An 18,502-nucleotide genomic window follows, 5' to 3' on the forward strand; every position below is an offset into this window, starting at 1 on the left:
CTCGGTCCCTTGCCTTTAAAATGAGGACATTGCCTGTACTAACAATGTTCCCAGTGGGATGCATAGCCCAGTAGCATCAACACTTGTCAGAACTTCACAAACCCCTCCCCACAAAGATATTTCAAATATCTCACCTTCCTTTCTTGGGTTTATGCTTGCCCAGACCCTGTGTCTGCCCAGCATGATCCATCCTCTATCTGAGGAGTATCCCAGGCATGCAAGGATGGATCCTGGGAGTCATGTTTGCCAGTCAACCAGAGAGAGAGAGAGAGACAGAGAGACAGAGAGAAGGCAGGCAGAGGGAGAGGGAGAGAAGCTGCCTGTAGGTGTTGTCCACCTTGCTTTGATTCCTCATGAGCCTCATGATCCTTCATGCCCTCGGATTCTAGTATTTTTCTGATATTGTTTTTCCTTTGGGTTAAAATTGAGATGATGTTACCATAACCCAAAGAACCTGGGACACCTTAATTATCTTCCTTTTAAAATTCTATAGACAAAAGACTGGGAATCAGATCTAGGTTTTAAATTTTTTTTTTTTTTTTTAATTTATGATAGTCACAGAGAGAGAGAGAGAGGCAGAGACACAGGCAGAGGGAGAAGCAGGCTCCATGCACCGGGAGCCCAATGTGGGATTCGATCCCGGGTCTCCAGGATCGCGCCCTGGGCCAAAGGCAGGCGCCAAACCGCTGCGCCACCCAGGGATCCCTTTATTTATTTATTTATTTATTTATTTATTTATTTATTTATTTATTTATTTTTTTATCAGATCTAGGTTTTGACTTGGGCAAGTGACTGAACCTCTCTGCGTCTTGATTTCTTGTCTATAAAATGGACAGATGAATGTAAGTGAATTCCAGCTCTCTCTCCCTCTCCTTATGCCCCTCCCCCTGCTTGTGCATGCTTTCTCTCTAAATAAGTAAATAAACTCTTAAAAATTGAGAAAATGGGGATCCCTGGGTGGCGCAGCGGTTTGGCGCCTGCCTTTGGCCCAGGGCGCGATCCTGGAGACCCGGGATCGAATCCCACGTCGGGCTCCCGGTGCATGGAGCCTGCTTCTCCCTCTGCCTGTGTCTCTGCCTCTCTCTCTCTCTCTCTGTGTGTGTGTGTGTGTGACTATCATAAATAAATAAAAATTTTTAAAAAATGGAGAAAATGAAACAATTTGTTATCCAAAGACCCAGCGATGACTTCAGCACCAGTTTGCCTTATATCTTCTAACTTTGCATGCCATTATGTTCCACAGTCTTATAAACTGCTTATCTGAGAAATTCCTCATTAAAGACTTTAATTAGTAATGTATGCAAATGGTTTAAGATCAAACAATACCAAAGACCTTACAGTGGAAAATGAGAGTTCCCTGCCCCACCCCTCCTCACCTATAGTCTTGCTCCCGTGGGACAAATTTTAAACACTCCTGTTTAGAATTCATTTGGGGGTTATCTCCACATTTCTAAGTAAGATTCTCTTTATTATTTAGCAATTTCAGTGCTTTCTATTGACTTCCTACTGTCCTAGATGAGGATCAGCTCATTGCTATCCCACTCCTACCTTCCTCCCCCCACTCTTCTAACTATAGCTAAATCCCCATTCCCAGAGCTTCCCTGGTCCCTGCAACTTCAAAGAAAACAATTAACCTCCCATTTCCTGTTCAGTCAACTATAGATAGTATCTCTTTACTCTTCGCTTTGTAAGGTAAGGACCCAGCTCTCCCTCCTACCTTTCCTTACACCTCCCAACCTCGGTCAGCCTGTTCTCTACTTTTACACTTTATTCTAGAATTATTATTGCTGTTTACTTTTGTCTAAGGTTGATTCGAAGAGCTGAAGACCAGAAAATGTTTATTCCATGATGACTGTGTAAATACAGTTCATAGCAGATCAAAGATGTAATTAGGTTTACATTTCTTTCTTGATGGGGCCAGTGTTCTGTCCTCAAAAGAGAATGTTTCTGGAACAAATTTATTTATTTTTTTTACATTCTGCCAATTTTCTTCATCCGATCCTCACATCATGTTTTCCAGGCTTTCAATCATGCTATTTTTCTTTTTTTTTTTTTTTTTAAGATTTTATTTATTTATTCATGAGAGACACACACAAAGAGAGAGAGGCAGAGACACAGGCAGAGGGAGAAGCAGGCTCCAGGCAGGGAGCCTGACATGGGACTCCATCCTGGGACTCCAGGATCACATCCTAGGCCAAAGGTGGCACTAAACCGCCAAGCCACCCAGGCTGCCCAGTCATGCTATTTTTCTATTGATTCTATCTCTCCCCCCTTCCACCTCTGCAAAAACAGCAAAACAGAAACCAAGGCCAGAACCCTCTTCCCTCAGTTGTGGGTCTTTCTGCTCTTGCTTTTCTTGGTCTGCAGGTGGTTTCCTTTGAGGCTTCCGGTGAGTAGAGTCCTTCTTCTTGGGACCCCCAGAACCTCCCTGTTCTTCATTTTCTTTCTTACTTTGCTGGAGTGTGTCCACAAGTGACTCCCTGGGGTAAACTGCCCGAGGTATAATTTAAAATACTTTCATATTGCAAATGCCCTTACTCTGCTTTTCCCTTGCTTCATGAATTGGCTATGCAGACAATTCTGAGTTCAGCATCAAATCCCTCAAAGTAGACTTGGGTTTTTTCTCTCTGGAATGTACTAGCATCTGCTCCTTATTCCTGGTGTTCTGACAGTTTCTGGTGATTATGACTACGTGCGGATGGTTTTCCATTTCTCTGTGCCAGGCATTTACTGGGCCCAGACAAAACCAAAGACATGCCCTTCATTATTTTAGAAAATTATTTGCTATTGTTTTATATATGGGTGTGTGTGCGTGCACATGTGTGTGTATACACATATATATTTTTTGTGTGTATGGAATTCCTGTTCTTTCGATCCCAAACTGCTAGATCACCCCCTTCTGTCTTCTGTCTTTTCTGCCACATTTTGCATTTGGTTTAAAATCTTAAAATCAGTACATGGAAGATTTCTCCAACTTCATCATCTGGCCCTATTATTATTAATAGTGGCATTTTTGTCAACCGTATTTTTAATTATTTTTAAGTAGACTCCATGCCCAAGGTGGAGTCCAACACAGGGTTTGAGCTCATTACTCTGAGCTCAAGACCCAAGCTGAGACCAGAAGTTGGATGCTTAACTGACTGAGCCCCCTAGGTGCCCTAAACATGTTTTGAATTTTATTTTATTTATTTTTTTTCATATTTTGAATTTTAAAGAACTCTTTGTTCTCTGATCCTTTCTTTTTCATAGTACCTTTTCTTGTTTTACCACTGTGATATTTTCTCAGCTGTCTCTGATGTTTTCTGAAGTTTTTGTTTAAGCCTCTTCTGTTCCATGAATTATCTCTATTTCCTCTAGAATCATGTTGGCCTGCTGGTTTCTCTTAATTTTTTTTATTGCCAACTTTTCTCCCATGTCTGTTTACTCTTGGGTTTTCATTCCTATATAAGACTGAGGCAATAAGGAGGCTGATGGGACGTTTGGAGAGCCAAGAATTGGTCCACTCCCAGGCTTCTCTCTAGAGATCATTGGCAGGAAGACAGGTTTTTGTTGTTGCTGTTCTTGGTTTAGGGGATCCTGAAGGCAGCAGGAATGCAGAAGAGTCCACTCTGGACTTGCAAACTCCCCACTGGCTGCCCTACTTCTCCCCAGGTAGCCTGTACAACTCGTTCAGAAACGAGCCCTTCTTCTCCTCTCTTCACCGCCGCTGCCTGCAGAGGTGACAGCCGTCTATTGCTGGGCATCATGACTGCCCTCAGACCTCTGGTGAAGCCCAAGATCGTTAAAAAGAGGACCAAGAAGTTCATCCAGCACCAGTCAGACCGATATGTCAAAATTAAGTGCAACTGGCGGAAACCCAGAGGAATTGACAAAAGGGTACGCAGAAGATTCAAGGGCCAGGTCTTATGGCCAACACCGGTTATGGGAGCAACAAGAAAACAAAGCACATGCTGCCCAGTGGCTTCCAGAAGTTCCTAGTCCATGAAGTCAAGGAGCTTGAAGTGCTGCTGATGTGCAACAAATCTTATGGTGCAGAGATTGCTCACAATGTATCCTCCAAGAACCTCAAAGCCATTGTGGAAAGAGCAGCCCAGCTGGCCATCAATTACCAATCCCAATGCCAGGCTGCAAAGCGAAGAAAATGAATAGACAGCTTATGTGCATCTCATATTTGTGTTAATAAAACCATAAAACTACCAAAAAAAAGAAAAAGAAAAAGAAATGAACCCTTATGTGTTTGACTTAGAGATAGTGACTGGCCTCTGTCTAATCTGGGCAGTGGAGGTGTTGGATGCTGTATCAGGGACTTCAGTGGTTTTCATCCTCATCTTCCATGTCTGCTGCTGTCGTCGTCGTCGTCTTCTTCTTCTTCTTCTTCTTCTTCTTCAGATTGTATTTATTTATTGATGAGAGACAGAGAGAAAGGTAGAGACGTAGGCAGAGAGAGAAGCAGGCTCCCTGTGGGGAACCTAATGTGGGACTCGAACCCAGAACTCCCAGGATCATGACTTGAGCCAAAGGCAGCCACTAAACCACTGAGCATCTAGGGGCCCCATGTCTGCTTTCTGGAATCTTTTTCATTTGCAGGCTGAGGCATCTCTGTGTCTATGGACAGATTGAGCTTTTTTTGGGTGCAGCCCAGTCACCTGGCTTTGGGTCAATATTCACCAACCCTTTCTATTTCTGGGAATGTGTTGAAATCTCTGCTGGTTGATGGCCCCTGTTCTGTCTTCTTTATTGTGGGTCGATGCCACTTTCACCTGCATATTGTTATCTTAATGATGGAGTCTCAGGAGGTAGAGGTATATGCTAGGTCTTTAACCTGAACTGGAAGGCTCAAATATCCCTTCTGTTGCCATGTGGTACTCTGTAACACGTCTATACCTTAGATTGTAGCAAATGTATAAACAGTGTTGTAATATAGATCCAGGTAGCTAAGTCTTTATGGACATCCATGATGATTTATTTAGAATAAGTCGTGAGAAGAATTGCTGCATCAAAACACGTACCTATATATATTTTTTAAAGTTAAATATACTTTACCTTAGAGTCTAGTTATACCACACTGAGGCATTTGCTCAAGAACATATTCCCACACTAAGACTTGCACACAAATGTTCATAACAACTTGATGCTGCCCAAAAGGGTTCAGAACTAGAAACAACACAAATGCCCATCAACTGATGAATGGGTAGACAAATTGCTATGTATTTCTACAGTAGAATACTATTTATAATGTATACATTTTCTTGAGCTTTATTTCTTAGAAAAATGCTCACAGCTTAGCATTTAAGCAGCCCCATAATTTGTCAAGGGAAGAAGCAGGTGTGACTGCAGAGCCATGGGCTGCTTAAATGTTAAGTGGTGAGCATTTTTCTAAGAAAGCCCAAGAAAATATCTGAAAGGGTTACATGAGAGATGGGTGGATATAAATTGGTAAAAATAATCCCCTGGAGAATAGTTAAAAAATGCAGCTTCCCAGAGCTCCTTTTAAGAGCTCCTGGACATAGAGGGTTGTATGAGAATCTATTCCCAGGAACACACTTACCTAGATAATAAATAAAAATACTCTTTAAACTTGAAAAGGATTTGGACTGGTACTATGATATGGAAGGTCGGATTGTGGGGCACAGTTAGGGCTCGGAGTGTCCATTCCCCTCTACTACTGTTCCGTCTCAGCCTTGGAAATCTGGAAGAAAAACACCTTTTCCCTTTGACTTCTACAGCTTTGCTTCTGTGCATTAGGAGGCTCTGAAATGACCTTGGATCTTTTTCTTTACTCTTCTAGGAGCGTCTCTGCTAATAGTTTTTTTTTTTTTAACCTGATCCAGTTATCTATTACTGTAAAAAAAAAACACCCAAATCTTAATGACTTAAAACAACAACATTAGTTTATTTTGCTTATGAATCTGCAATTTGGGCATGTCTGAGCAGAGTTGGTGTGTCTCTGCTCTACATAGTTTCAGCTGGAGCTGCTCAAATTACAGCTGGAGGACCCACTTTTGAAATGGCTTGCTCAAATGTGAGTTGGAGCGGGCTTTGGCGAGGAGCCCAGCTGAGTGTGTGGCCTAGGTGCTCTGGTTCCTTTCATCATGGGCTTCTACAGACTTCTTGGGCTCCCTCCTCTCATGGAGGCAAGGGTGACAGAGCAAGCATCTCCAGGGAAGCAAGGCAGAAATGTGTGGCATTTGTATGACTTCGCTTCAGAGTCCTGTAGTATCACTTAGGCCATACTATTGCTGCAGGAAGTCAGAAAGTCCTTCTCAGGTTCAGGAGAGGGAAAGCAGCCCCACCACTTGAAGGAGTGTCAAGATTGCATAATAAAAATAGCGTGTGGGATGGGAAATACTGTTGAGGATCTTTGGAAAATACAGACTCTGACCTATTTTAGTTGATAGATTTTTCTGGTGCATATTTAGTAATTATTATTGGTTCGATTCTATCTCATTTCATCCTCTTCACAAACCTGTGAGGTAGTTATATACCTTTTCATACGTCCAAATGCTACTGATGTACATGTTTGGTTTAGGTGGTGTATTATTTTGGAAATTGTGAATTTTTACATGTCTCTGAATTTCTGGCTTCTTCTCTTTACAACCAGATGAAGTACATCTAGAGCAAGATCTCAGCAATAGGCTGAAGTGGAGTAGTGGTGGCCTCTTTATTTTTTATTTTTATTTTTTTTAATTTTATTTATTTATGATAGTCATACGCACACACAGAGAGAGAGAGAGAGAGAGAGAGAGGCAGAGACACAGGCCGAGGGAGAAGCAGGCTCCATGCACCGGGAGCCCGACGTGGGATTCGATCCCAGGTCTCCAGGATCGCGCCCTGGGCCAAAGGCAGGCGCTAAACCGCTGCGCCACCCAGGGATCCCTGGTGGCCTCTTTAGTAAAGACTTGTCCTCAGTCTATTTGCTACAGTCCCTACCACTCCCTATCACCCTTCACTCATTACATCTTTATGTCTCACAAGCATTTGACTTTGAGGCTTTCTGCTAAAAAAAAAAAAAAAAAAAAAAAAGACCCTATGTGTGCCTGAGTGGCTCAGTCAATTAAGAATCTGACTCTTGATTTCAGCTCAAGTCATGATCTCAAGATCATGGGATTGAGTCCCAAGTTGGGCTCTATGGTAGGGCTCCAGGCTCAGGGTGGAGTCTGCTTGAGAGATTATATATAATTATATAATTATAATTATTTAATATAACTATATCGCTCTCCCTCTGCCTTTCCCCCTCTCCCCTGTCCTTACCCTCTGCTTGTGCAGTACTTTCTCTCTAAAATAAATACAATCTTGGGACGCCTGGATAGCTCAGTGGTTGAGCATCTGCCTTCAGCTCAGGGCATGATCCTGGGTCCAGGGATCGAGTCCATCAGACTCCCTGCAAGGAGCCTGCTTCTCCCTCTGCTTATGTCTCTGCCCCTCTCTCTGTATCTCTCATGAATAAATAAATAAAATCTTTTTAAAAATTATAAAATAAATACAATCTTTAAAAAAGATCCAGATTCTACTATAGAAAAATAACAAGAGTGATATCTTTCTTTTTGAATTTTCAAAGCACTTTCTTATAGAAAGCTACCTTTTGTCAAAGGTTTCTTTCTTTTATTTTTTTTAAAGATCTTTAATTTATTTATTCATGAGAGAGAGAGAGAGAGAGAGAGAGAGAGAGAGAGAGGCAGAGACACAGGCAGAGGGAGAAGCAGGCTCCATGCAGGGAGCCCGACATGAGACTTGATCCCAAGTCTCCAGGATCAGGCCCTGGGCTGAAGGCAGCGCTAAACCTCTGAGCCACCAGGGCTGCCCAGGTTTCTTTCTTTTAAAATCTGCTCTCTCTTTCATGGCGACCATTAGGTCACTGTTGCCTGTTTGAAGGGCATTATCAGCTCTCAGCTCATTTGAAAAATAGGAATGGATGATATGCCCCAGTTTCCAGAATGGTCCTATTGCTGAGTTCCAGCCTCACTCCTCAAAGATTGGCCCTTCTGGGAATCCCAAAGATTGAGCAGACTTCCTTTTGAGACCTTGGGTTTGCTATCTTCACTGCCTCATAAATACTGGACCCACATCACATGGAATTCTCGACAGGAGTAAGGGAGGCTCATACAGGGAGCATTAACATCAGCTTTCCACCACCACAATCTTGTGGAGAGCCAAGTCTGTGCACAAAGACCTTCTCTCTGGGAGATAAGTGTCCAGTGTTCACCCCACTGTTTGGGACCAGTTCTGAATATTCCTCATGGCTCAGAGGCACAGTGTTCACTTTGTCCTTTCAAGGGTTCTTGGTTTTATTTCCAGAATGTCAACAGATAACCTTAAGTGTTGATTAAGCAGCCAGAAGAGCATTGCCTAAGGAGATTCTTCACTGCAATCTCTGGCTGGCCCCTAGGAGCAGCTCAGGCCTGCGTAGAGAGGGCAACAGGCAGGTGGGGCCTGGCTGGGCCCACTCTGTGTAATCGAAGCACTTTGTTCCCCTTGGGGGCTCAGATTTTCCTTTAGCTCTTTCATGCTGCACAGCACTGCTCATTGTCCACACAGTAGGTGCTCAGGAGCAGGAGATTCTGTGGTCACACTCATCTGTGAGGTTAGGCTCAGCCACCAGGCTAGAACGTTCTATGGCAGGCAGTTTCCCACATGCCCCTGCTCAATCACTTCCCCCATTCTCTCTCATTAGTGACTGTGATCATAAATTTTATGTTATCATTCCTTGTTGTTCGTTAGAGTTTTTACCATCTATTCCAGATATCTGTTGCAGCTCACCCCAAAGCTTAGTGGCTTATATAAAATGGGAATAATCTTTTCTTTTTTCTTACAAATCTGTAACTTGGGCAGGATGCTATAGGGAAAACTCATCTCTGCTTCACACAGCATCAGCTGGGGCTGCTCCACTGAGGGCTCTTAGATCTACTTCCAGAGCCACCAACCAGCTGGGCTGAGGCCAGGGTCTTAGTTCTCTCCACGTGGCCCCCTCCATGTGGCCCAGGCTTCCTCACAACATGGTGGCTGAGTTCCAAGGGTGAGCATCCCAGGAGAGAAAACCAAGCAGAAGCTGTATCCTCTTTTGTGACCTAGTCTCAGAAGGCACATAGTGTCTATTAGTTGAAGCAAGCAGTCACAGAGTCCCACCTGAGTTCAAGGGGAGGGACGCTGACTTTACCTCTTGAGGGAGGAGTGGCAAAGTTCTGGAAGAACAGATGGAACCAGAGCTCTTGCTGCAGCCGTGTTAGGAGAGTGTAGTTTACCACAGCATCTATTAGGGGTCCCTAGATAATATACTATTTAACTTCACGTGTTTAGGGATCCCTGGGTGGTGCAGTGGTTTGGCGCCTGCCTTTGGCCCAGGGTGCGATCCTGGAGACCCGGGATCGAATCCCACATCAGGCTCCCGGTGCATGGAGCCTGCTTCTCCCTCCGCCTGTGTCTCTGCCTCTCTCTCTCTCTCTGTGACTATCATAAATAAATAAAAATTAAAAAAAAAAAAAACTTCACGTGTTTAAAACTTTATAGAAACTGTCATACCAAATCTATTGTTCTACAACTTTATTTGGCGTTGGGAGAAGTTCATTCATTTTTAGAACTGTATGACATTTCGGTCAAGCCAGCCTAGGTTGACACAATGCACTGATGCCAAGAGTCCTGAGCAATAAGCCTGAGTCATTGCAGGATCCTATGGGGGAGGCAGGACATGGCTGTTTTTAGATCAAATGAAATAAAATGTGCAAAAGGACTCTATAAATGTGAGAGATGTTATTAATCAGCATGTAAGAGTTAAGTGGTATTCATTGAGATTTCAATATAATTCATCTTTGTATGTTTATAATGTATGCATGATTCATTTTCTTTTATAAAAATGTTTTATTAACTAGAATGCTCTCATTTCTGACCAGATGAAGTAGATTTTTAAACCACATGATATCACCCATAAAGCATGTCAAGCCCACCCTCCAAAGGGAGCTCTGAGCTCCCAGCCATTTCTAGAGAAAATCCCCGCTCTTCCACCATTTTGTTTTTGCCTCCTCTTTGCTTCCTGTTGGCCCATCTTTATTTTCTTTTCCAGTCTCTGTGCTTTGGACCACTTGATTGCTGTGGGTGGCTGAGTAGAGAACAGATAAAGGTCATTGCATCTGGAGAAGCCAGGGAATTTTAAGAGACTCATCAGCCAGATTTTCACATTCCCTGGGGCAGTTGGAAGTACTGGCATGGTGGGAACATTATGAGCCAATTCTTTAATAACTGTTATGGGAGATCCAGAATTTGATAGGGGCACTGATGAGGAAAAGCAGAGGGGAGAAGAGGCATGAGAATCAGCAGGTATTTTTACAGAGGAGGGGACAAGCAAAGCACTGGGAGAGCTAGAACAACTTCTCCCTTTGGAGTCCACAAGGTGTTGGGGAAGGAGCAGCCTTCCCTGGAGAAGGTAGTAAAGGGAGGCTGGAAGGGGCCCTCACAGAGAAACAGAGGAGCACTGGGGGTGGGTGGAGGTCCAGGGTGTGGGCCCCAGTGGGGGAAGGGCTGGAGGGAGTGCAAGAGCAGTGGGGACAGCAGGTTAGTGGAAAGATGGGAAAAACAAAGTGGAGTTGAGAGCAGAGGAGTCATTGCCCTGAGGGGTTTACCTTTTGGGTGGAGGCCAAGGGCAACAGGAACTGGAGTCACCCTCACCCCAGGATGAGTTGGCACCAAATCCTGAATGAGATGCTGGGGTAAGGTGGTTCCTGTCCTGGGGCCAGGGGTGGAGGGAGAGGGATCTGCGTGAGAAGCCCGGTGACCATGGGCGGGGGTGCCTGTGTGGATCATGCAGCTGCTACACGCCATTGCCTGGTGTTAAAAGTTTCAGCAGAGCACGTGTACAGGCACTAGGGGTGTTTGTCCTCATTTCCCCGGATGACTTAAATACTAAGCAGTTACTTAACAATGCTGAAGGAAGAGGCTCAGGTTTCGAATGCCATTCCATGGGCATAACTAAGAGCAACCCCAGGACAACCCCCTAGGTAACCGTGTGGCTCTCCTCTTCTTCACCTAGCTTCCTCTCAGGGAGGGGTCTTCTCTGAGCCTTGCACCCAAACAGCTCTACTTATCACTTGCTGTGGTCTTCCCCCATTTGTCTTCATCCCACTTATGTCCCCCTGACACATTCTGTATTTGTTTCCTAGTTAACTATCATCCCTGCTAGAATGTAAGCTCCAGGAGGTCTGGGGCTTCCTTTTGTTCTCTGCCCTATTCCCCTGAGCCTAGCATAGTGCCTGCCACAAGCAATGTGCAGTAAATATTTGTGAACAAATGCATGAATGGCTGGATGGATGAAGGGGGTGAGCACAGCACACTTCCTCCAGGCGCACACATGGTACTCGGGGATTTCATCTCTCAGAAGTTGCTACAGTGCTTCTGTTAACCATTGGGTAATCTCTCTTCACCATGCTTCCAAAAAAAAGGTGAATTACTTAAAAGTCAGTGCCTACAGAGTCTCTTTCAAAATTTTATACAACTAAATTTGATTGCTGGAAACTCCACTGCTTGCTTTGACCACTCCCTCCCCCCATCTTGCCCTTCTTCCTAACCTGCCTTTACTCCTGTTGGCCAAGATATCAGAACCTAAGATCAGAGTCAGAAAATTGGGACCCTGGGTGGGTGGCTCGGTGGTTAAGCGTCTGCCTTCAGCTCAGATTGTGATCCCAGGGTCCTGGAATCGAGTCCCACATCGGGCTACCCGCAAGGAGCCTGCTTCTCCCTCCGCCTATGTCTCTGCCTCTCTCTGTGTGTCTCTCATGAATAAGTAAATAAAATCTTTAAAAAAAGAAAGAAAATTGGGACCCTATGATGACTCCATACCAAATCTGGAAGTTTTTCATAGCAAAGAGGGTCGCAAAGAGTCTGTGGAAGGATTAATCATTAATGTGATTATGTGATTATGTGATAACATGATATGGACAATAGAGGAAAAGCCACCTTCAGAAAAGCTTCCCTTGAGGAATGATATCTGAGTGTAAGCTGAGGGATGAGTAGGATTTAGCTGGATGAAGAAGAGTTGGGGAAAAGAATATATCAAGGGCTTTCCTGAGACTCCAGGAGTGGGGCTCGCTGGAGGAACCAGAAGTGCTGGAAACTGGACAAGAGTGGGGAGAAGTGTGTAGAGCTAGAGCTGTGACCACAGGCAAGCAAGTTGGAATCCCAACTCCAACACTATTAGCTGTTGTGACCCTGGGCAAGCTAACTAGCCCATCTGAGGATCCATTTCCTTTTGGGAAAGACAGTAGTAGTATTAGGGTGGTTTTTGGTTGAGGCCACATAGCTAAAATGCTTACCAAAGTGCCTACCCCACAGCAACCACTCACTGCATGTTCAGTCTTGTCCTAACTAGTAGCAGCGCAGTGCCCAACACACGGCGGGTGTTCAACGGATGGGTGAATGAACTGCAGCCCCTCGGGGCTCTGTCCCCAGCCAGCCAGCTCTTCACCACCAAGAAACCCACTCCCCTTGCTTAGAGGCTGCTTCACACTGGCCAGCTGGCCTGCTGTTTGAGGTAAGCAGGGAAGGCTCTTGAAGTAGCTATGAACCTGGAAGACTGAATCATCTTTGACCAAACCCCATCAGCTTGAGCCCAGATCTGGGTGCAGTGAGGGACACCAGGGGGCCTCGCTTTTGGAGGTGAGAACTGTCCCAGAACTCAAGTGAATCCAGCCTCTCCAGAGTTCTGATGGCTCCATGTTTTTTTCTCATGGTTTAATCCAGGCTAAGATCAATAAACTCATAATCACGAGTAATTTATGGATCCCTGGCAACAGCAATGTTCCCTTTTCCCCTGAACATTTCCTAAGACAAAAATTCAATTTACAGAAAGCCTTCCGGTTTTCTGTAGGTTCATAATACAGCAAATACATGTAAGCCTTCACCTAGATTCATGAAGTGTTAATATTTTGCCACATTTGTGCACACGCTCTCTGATTCTTTTGGTTGGGTAATTTCTTTCTTTTTTTTTTTTTTTAAGATTTTATTTATTTATTAATGAAAGACACAGAGAGAGAAAGGCAGAGATGTAGGCAGAGGAGAAGCAGGCTCCAGGCAGAGAGCCCGATGTGGGACTCCATCCTGAGACCGTGGATCATGCCCTGAGCCAGGGACAGGTGCTCAACCTCTGAGCCACTCAGGTGTCCCTGGTTGGGTAATTTCTTTTGTTGACAGCAAGTGGCAGATATGTTGACTCGCCCTAAAATCTTCAGCACGTATTACCTGAGAATGAAGACACTCCACCATATAACTGCAACTCCATTATCACACCTAGGGAAATCAAAAATCCAATGGCATCATCTAATACTCAGTTCATATTTAAATTTTGTACTTGCCCCCAAATGTCTTTTATAGCTATTTTTTTCTCCTAAGATATAATTAAGATACATACATTATATTGGGTTGTTATGTCTCTTGAGTCCAGTTTAACATAATCTAGTTCTTTACCTTTCTTTGCTTTTCATGACATTGATTTTTTTTTCTCTCCTATGATATCCCACATTTAAGATCTAATTGCATTCTCCTAGGTAGATTGCAGCCAACCATTATTTTTTAAGAATGATTTGTTTTATTAAAAATAGTAGTGATATGTGCATAGCAAAACAATTTTAAGACTTTAGAAAGATATAAAATATCCAGCAAAATTCTCCATTTTCTTCTCCCCGCCAAGCCTTCACCCTGAAAGTGCACAGTGGTTTCAGTTAAAGTGTATCCCTCTAGAAAACTAAGGTGTCTTTACCTGCCTATATAGCTGCATATAGATCTGTTTTTTCTTTCTTTCTTTCTTTCTTTCTTTCTTTCTTTCTTTCTTTCTTTCTTCTTTCTTTCTTTCTTTTAAAATTTTGTTTATTCATTAGAAACACAGAGAGAGGCAGAGACATAGGCAAAGAGAGAAGCAATCTCTATGCAGGGAGCCCAATATGGGACTCGATCCTGGTACTCTGGGATCATGCCTTGAGCCGAAGTCAGATGCTCAACCACTGAGCCACCCAGGTGTCCCTAGATCTGTTTTTCCATTATCTAGCTATTTTGCAGGCTTATTCCCATGTGGTTATATTATAACCATTATTTTTCACCTTGCTTTTTTTTTTTTTACTTTATTTTAAAGGATGTCCCAGATTGTGTTTATTCTAAACATCTGTACAGTTTCCCATTATCCAGGTGTCCTCCAATTTGGCCCATCTTCTATTGATGGACATTTGGGTTATTGCCAGGTTTTCTTTTTCATATCATAAATTATGTTGCAATAAACATCCTTGAACATATTCATGGTGTATTTTTTTGTGAAAGGGTAAACTCATATAGGTGAAGTTGCTGGGCCAGAGGGTGTTTGTGTTTAAAACTTCAACAGCTTCATGGCTCTATCCACAAGGTGCTCAGGGGAAACTTGGTTGCCGTGCTGGACACAGAATCCTTTCTGAGTAGTATCCAGTCAACCAAGATGAAAAGCTTGATTGTAATGTCCTGTATTTTTCTTTTTTTTTTTTTTTTTTTTAATTTTTTTTTTTTTAATTTTTATTTATGATAGTCACAGAGAGAGAGAGGCAGAGACACAGGCAGAGGGAGAAGCAGGCTCCATGCACCGGGAGCCCGATGTGGGATTCGATCCCGGGTCTCCAGGATCGCGCCCTGGGCCAAAGGCAGGCGTCAAACCGCTGCGCCACCCAGGGATCCCATGTCCTGTATTTTTCAACAACATGACAGCATTTTGGGTAAAACCGTTAGTATTGGTTAAAAAAAACCCCACCACTAAGCATCATTCAAATTTTTGGTGAGTTGGAATCTTTTTACTGGTGGGAGGTCTTGCCTCAATGCCGATGGCTGCTGACTGAGCAGAGTGTGGCTGCTGGAGATTGGGTGGCTGGGGCAGTTTCTTAAAATAAGACAACAGTGAAGTTTGTCACATTGATTGGCTTTTCCTTTCATAAACGATTTCTCTATAGCGTGTGCAGCTGTTTGATAGCATTTTACCCACAGTAGAATTTCTTTCAAAATTTGAGTCAATCCTCTCAAGCCCTGCTACTGCTTTATCAACTAAGTATATGTAATATTCTAAATCCTTTGTTGTCATTTCAACCATCTTCACAGCATCTTCACCAGGAGCAGGTTCCATCTTGAGTACCACTTTTTTAAAAGTTCACCATCAGAAGCAACTTCTCATCTGTGAAAGTTTTACCATGAGACTGCAGCATTGAAATATAATAGTCATGAAAAAATTTGAAATACTGTGAGAAAGACTAAAATGTCTTCCTCACATTTAGTCTCTCTCACAGTATTTGACACAGAGATATGAAGTGAGCAAATGCTATTGAAAAAATGCTGCCAATTGACTAGCTAAATACAGACTTTCAATTTGTAAAAAACAAAAGAACCCCCACTGTCTGTGAAGCACAATAAAGCAAAGTGCAATAAAATGAGGTATAACTGTATCTTGAGTTGGTGGCCAACTACACACACAGGAATTATTTCAAGAGACTTAAGAGTAAGTTGTTGTACATCTTCTCCTTCTGCCTGTTGTGTCTCTGCCTCTCTCTCTGTGTCTCTCATGAATAAGTAAAATCTTTATAAATCTTTTTTTTTAAAGTACAACATCCATTCATGATAAAAACTTTCATCAAAGTAGATTTAGAGGGAACATACCTCAACATAATAAACTCCGTATATGAAGAATCTATTGTATGCAATGGTGAAAAACTGAGAGCTTTTCCCCTAAGATCAGAAATAAGACAAGATTGTCCTCTCCTGTTACTTTTGTTCAACATAGTACTGGAAGTCTACTTGTGGTAGTCACATAAGAAAAAGGAATAAAAGGCATCCAAATTGGTAAGGAAGAAGTAAAACCTTCACTACTTGCAGATGACAAGACATTATATATAGAAAACCCTAAAGAGGGATCCCTGGATGGCTCAGCGGTTTAGCGCCTGCCTTTGGCCCAGGGCGTGATCCTGGAGTCTCAGGATCAAGTCCTACATCGGGCTCCCTGCATGGAGCCTGCTTCTCCCTCTGCCTGTGTCTCTGCCTCTCTCTCTCTCTCTCTCTCTGTCTCTCATGCATAAATAAATAAAATCTTTTAAAGAAAGAAAAAGAAGAAAGAAAGAAGAAAGAAAGAAAGAAAGAAAGAAAGAAAGAAAGAAAGAAAGAAAGAAAGAAAGAAAGAAAACCCTAAAAACTCCACCGAAAAAAAACTTCTAAGACCTGTAAATGAATTCAATGAAACTTCAGGATACAAACTAATATACAGAAATCTGTTGCATTTGTCTACACTAATGTTGAAGTAGCAGAGAGAGACATTCAGAAAACAATCCCATTTACAACTCCACCAAAAAGAGTAAAATACCTAGGAATAAACTTAACTAATGAAGTAAAAGACCTGTACTCTGAAAACTATAAAACACTGATGAAAAAAATGGAAGATGACAGAAGCAAATGGAAAGATATTCTATTCCATGCTCATGGATTGGAAGAACCAATATTGTTAAAATGTCCATATTACTCTAAGCAATTTACAGATTTGCTTCCCTATCAAAATACCAACAGCACTTTTTCACAGAGTTAAGAACATATAATCCTAAAATTTGTATGGAACCACTCCAAATAGCTAAAGCAATCTTTAAAAAAAAGAAAAAAGGTGGAGGTATCACATTCCCAGATTTCAGGATATACTATAAAGCTATAGTAATAAAAAAAGAATGGTACTAGCACCAAAATAGACATACAGATCAATGGAACAGAATAGAGAACAGAAATAAACCCACGCTAATATGGTCAATTATCCTATGACAAAGGAGGCAAGAGCACACACTGGGGAAAAGACAGTCTTGGGGATCCCTGGGTGGCTCAGCGGTTTAGCGCCTGCCTTTGGCCTAGGGCGCGATCCTGGAGTCCCGGGATCGAGTCCCACGTTGGGCTCCCAGCATGGAGCCTGCTTCTCCTTCTCCTTCTGCCTATGTCTCTGCCTCTCTCTCTCTCGCTGTCTATCATAAATAAATAAATAAATCTTAAAAAAAAAAACTACCCTCTCTCAAAAATATTAAAAAAAAAAAAGAAAAGACAGTCTCTTCAACAAGTGGTGTTGGGAAAACTGGACAGCTACATGGAAAAGAATGACACTGGACCACTTTCTTATACCATACACAAAAATAAAATCAAAATCGGTTAAAGACCTAAACGTGAGATCTGACATATAAAACTCCTAGAAGGAAACACGGGCAGTAATTTCTTTGATGCTGGCTGTAGCAACATTTTTCTAAATAAGTCTCCTGAGGCAAAGGAAACAAAAACAAAAACTGTTGGGATTACAAATTAAAAAGCTTCTGTACAGGGCAGCCTGGGTGGCTCAGCGGTTTATCACCGCCTTCAGCCCAGGATGTGATCCTGGAGAACTGGAATCGAGTCCTACATCAGGCTCCCTGCTCTCCACTGCCTGTGTCTCTGCCTCTCTCTCATGGATAAATAAATAAAATATTTTTTAAAAAAGTTTCTGTACAGTGAAGGAAACACCAACAAAATGACAAAGTAGCCTAGTGAATGGGAGAAGATATTCACAAATGATAGATTTGATAAGGGGTTAATGTCCAAAATATATAAAGAACTTACACAGCTCCACACCAAAAAAAATAAATAAATAATCTGATTGAAAATGGGCAGAGAACCTGAATAGACATTTTTTCAAAGAAGACACACAAATGGCCAACAGACACATGAAAACATTCTCAACATCACTAATCATTAGGGAAATGCAAATCAAAACCACAATGAGGCATCTCACACCTGTCAGAGTGGGTAGAATCAAAAAGACAAGAAACAAATGTTGGCAAGGATATAGCGAAGAAGGAACCCTCTGTGCCCTATTGGTGGGAATGCAAATTGGTGCAGCTACTGTGGAAAATAGCATGGAGGTTCTTTAAAAAATTAAGAATGGAAATACCAGGGCACCTGGGTGGCTCAGTGGTTGAGCATCTGCCTTTGGCCCAGGGCGCGATCCTGGAGACCTGGGATCGAATCCCACATCGGGCTCCCGGTGCATGGAGCCTGCTTCTCCCTCTGCCTGTGTCTCTGCCTCTCTCTCTCTCTCTCTGACTGTCATAAATAAATAAAAATTAAAAAAAAAAATAAAAAAAAATGATAGAGAAAATGTGGTGTGTGTACAATAGAATATTACTCAGCCATAGGAAAAGAATGAGATCTTGTCATTTGCAACAGCATGGATGGACCTAAAGAGTATAATGCTAAGTAAAGTAAGTCAAACAGAGAAAGACAGATACCACATGATTTCAGCCATATGTGGAATTTAAGAAATGAAACAAAGAAAAAAGAGATAAGCAACCAAAAAAATCAGACTCTTAAATACAGAGAACAAACTGGTAGTTACCAGAGGGGAGATGGGTAGGGGAATAGGTGAGACAGATAAAGGTATTTAACAGTACATTTATTGTGATGAGCACTGAGTAATGTATAAAATTGCTGAATCACTATATTGGTATACACTATATTGTATACCTGA

The 18,502-nt window shown here is 42.5% G+C and overlaps 1 protein-coding gene and 1 pseudogene across 10 annotated transcripts in view; both read left to right on the forward strand.

The window, feature by feature from the left end:
- Positions 1-18,502, forward strand: part of BCAR3 (BCAR3 adaptor protein, NSP family member) — a 242,911-nt gene that overhangs the window by 22,763 nt on the left and 201,646 nt on the right. Inside the window, exon 2 of one of the 10 annotated variants that reach the window (XM_072754578.1) lies at positions 767-842. The exons of 8 other annotated variants lie outside the window; for them this stretch is intronic. The gene's annotated coding sequence lies outside the window, so the exon portion shown is untranslated. Of the gene's footprint in view, positions 1-762; positions 843-18,502 lie in introns of those variants that run through there. One more of the 10 variants, XM_072754577.1, reaches the window with a different exon arrangement.
- LOC112918438 (large ribosomal subunit protein eL32-like) lies at positions 767-4,149 on the forward strand (annotated as a pseudogene).

The sequence above is a fragment of the Vulpes vulpes genome, chromosome 3 (assembly GCF_048418805.1).
Source record: "Vulpes vulpes isolate BD-2025 chromosome 3, VulVul3, whole genome shotgun sequence".
NCBI lineage: Eukaryota > Metazoa > Chordata > Mammalia > Carnivora > Canidae > Vulpes > Vulpes vulpes.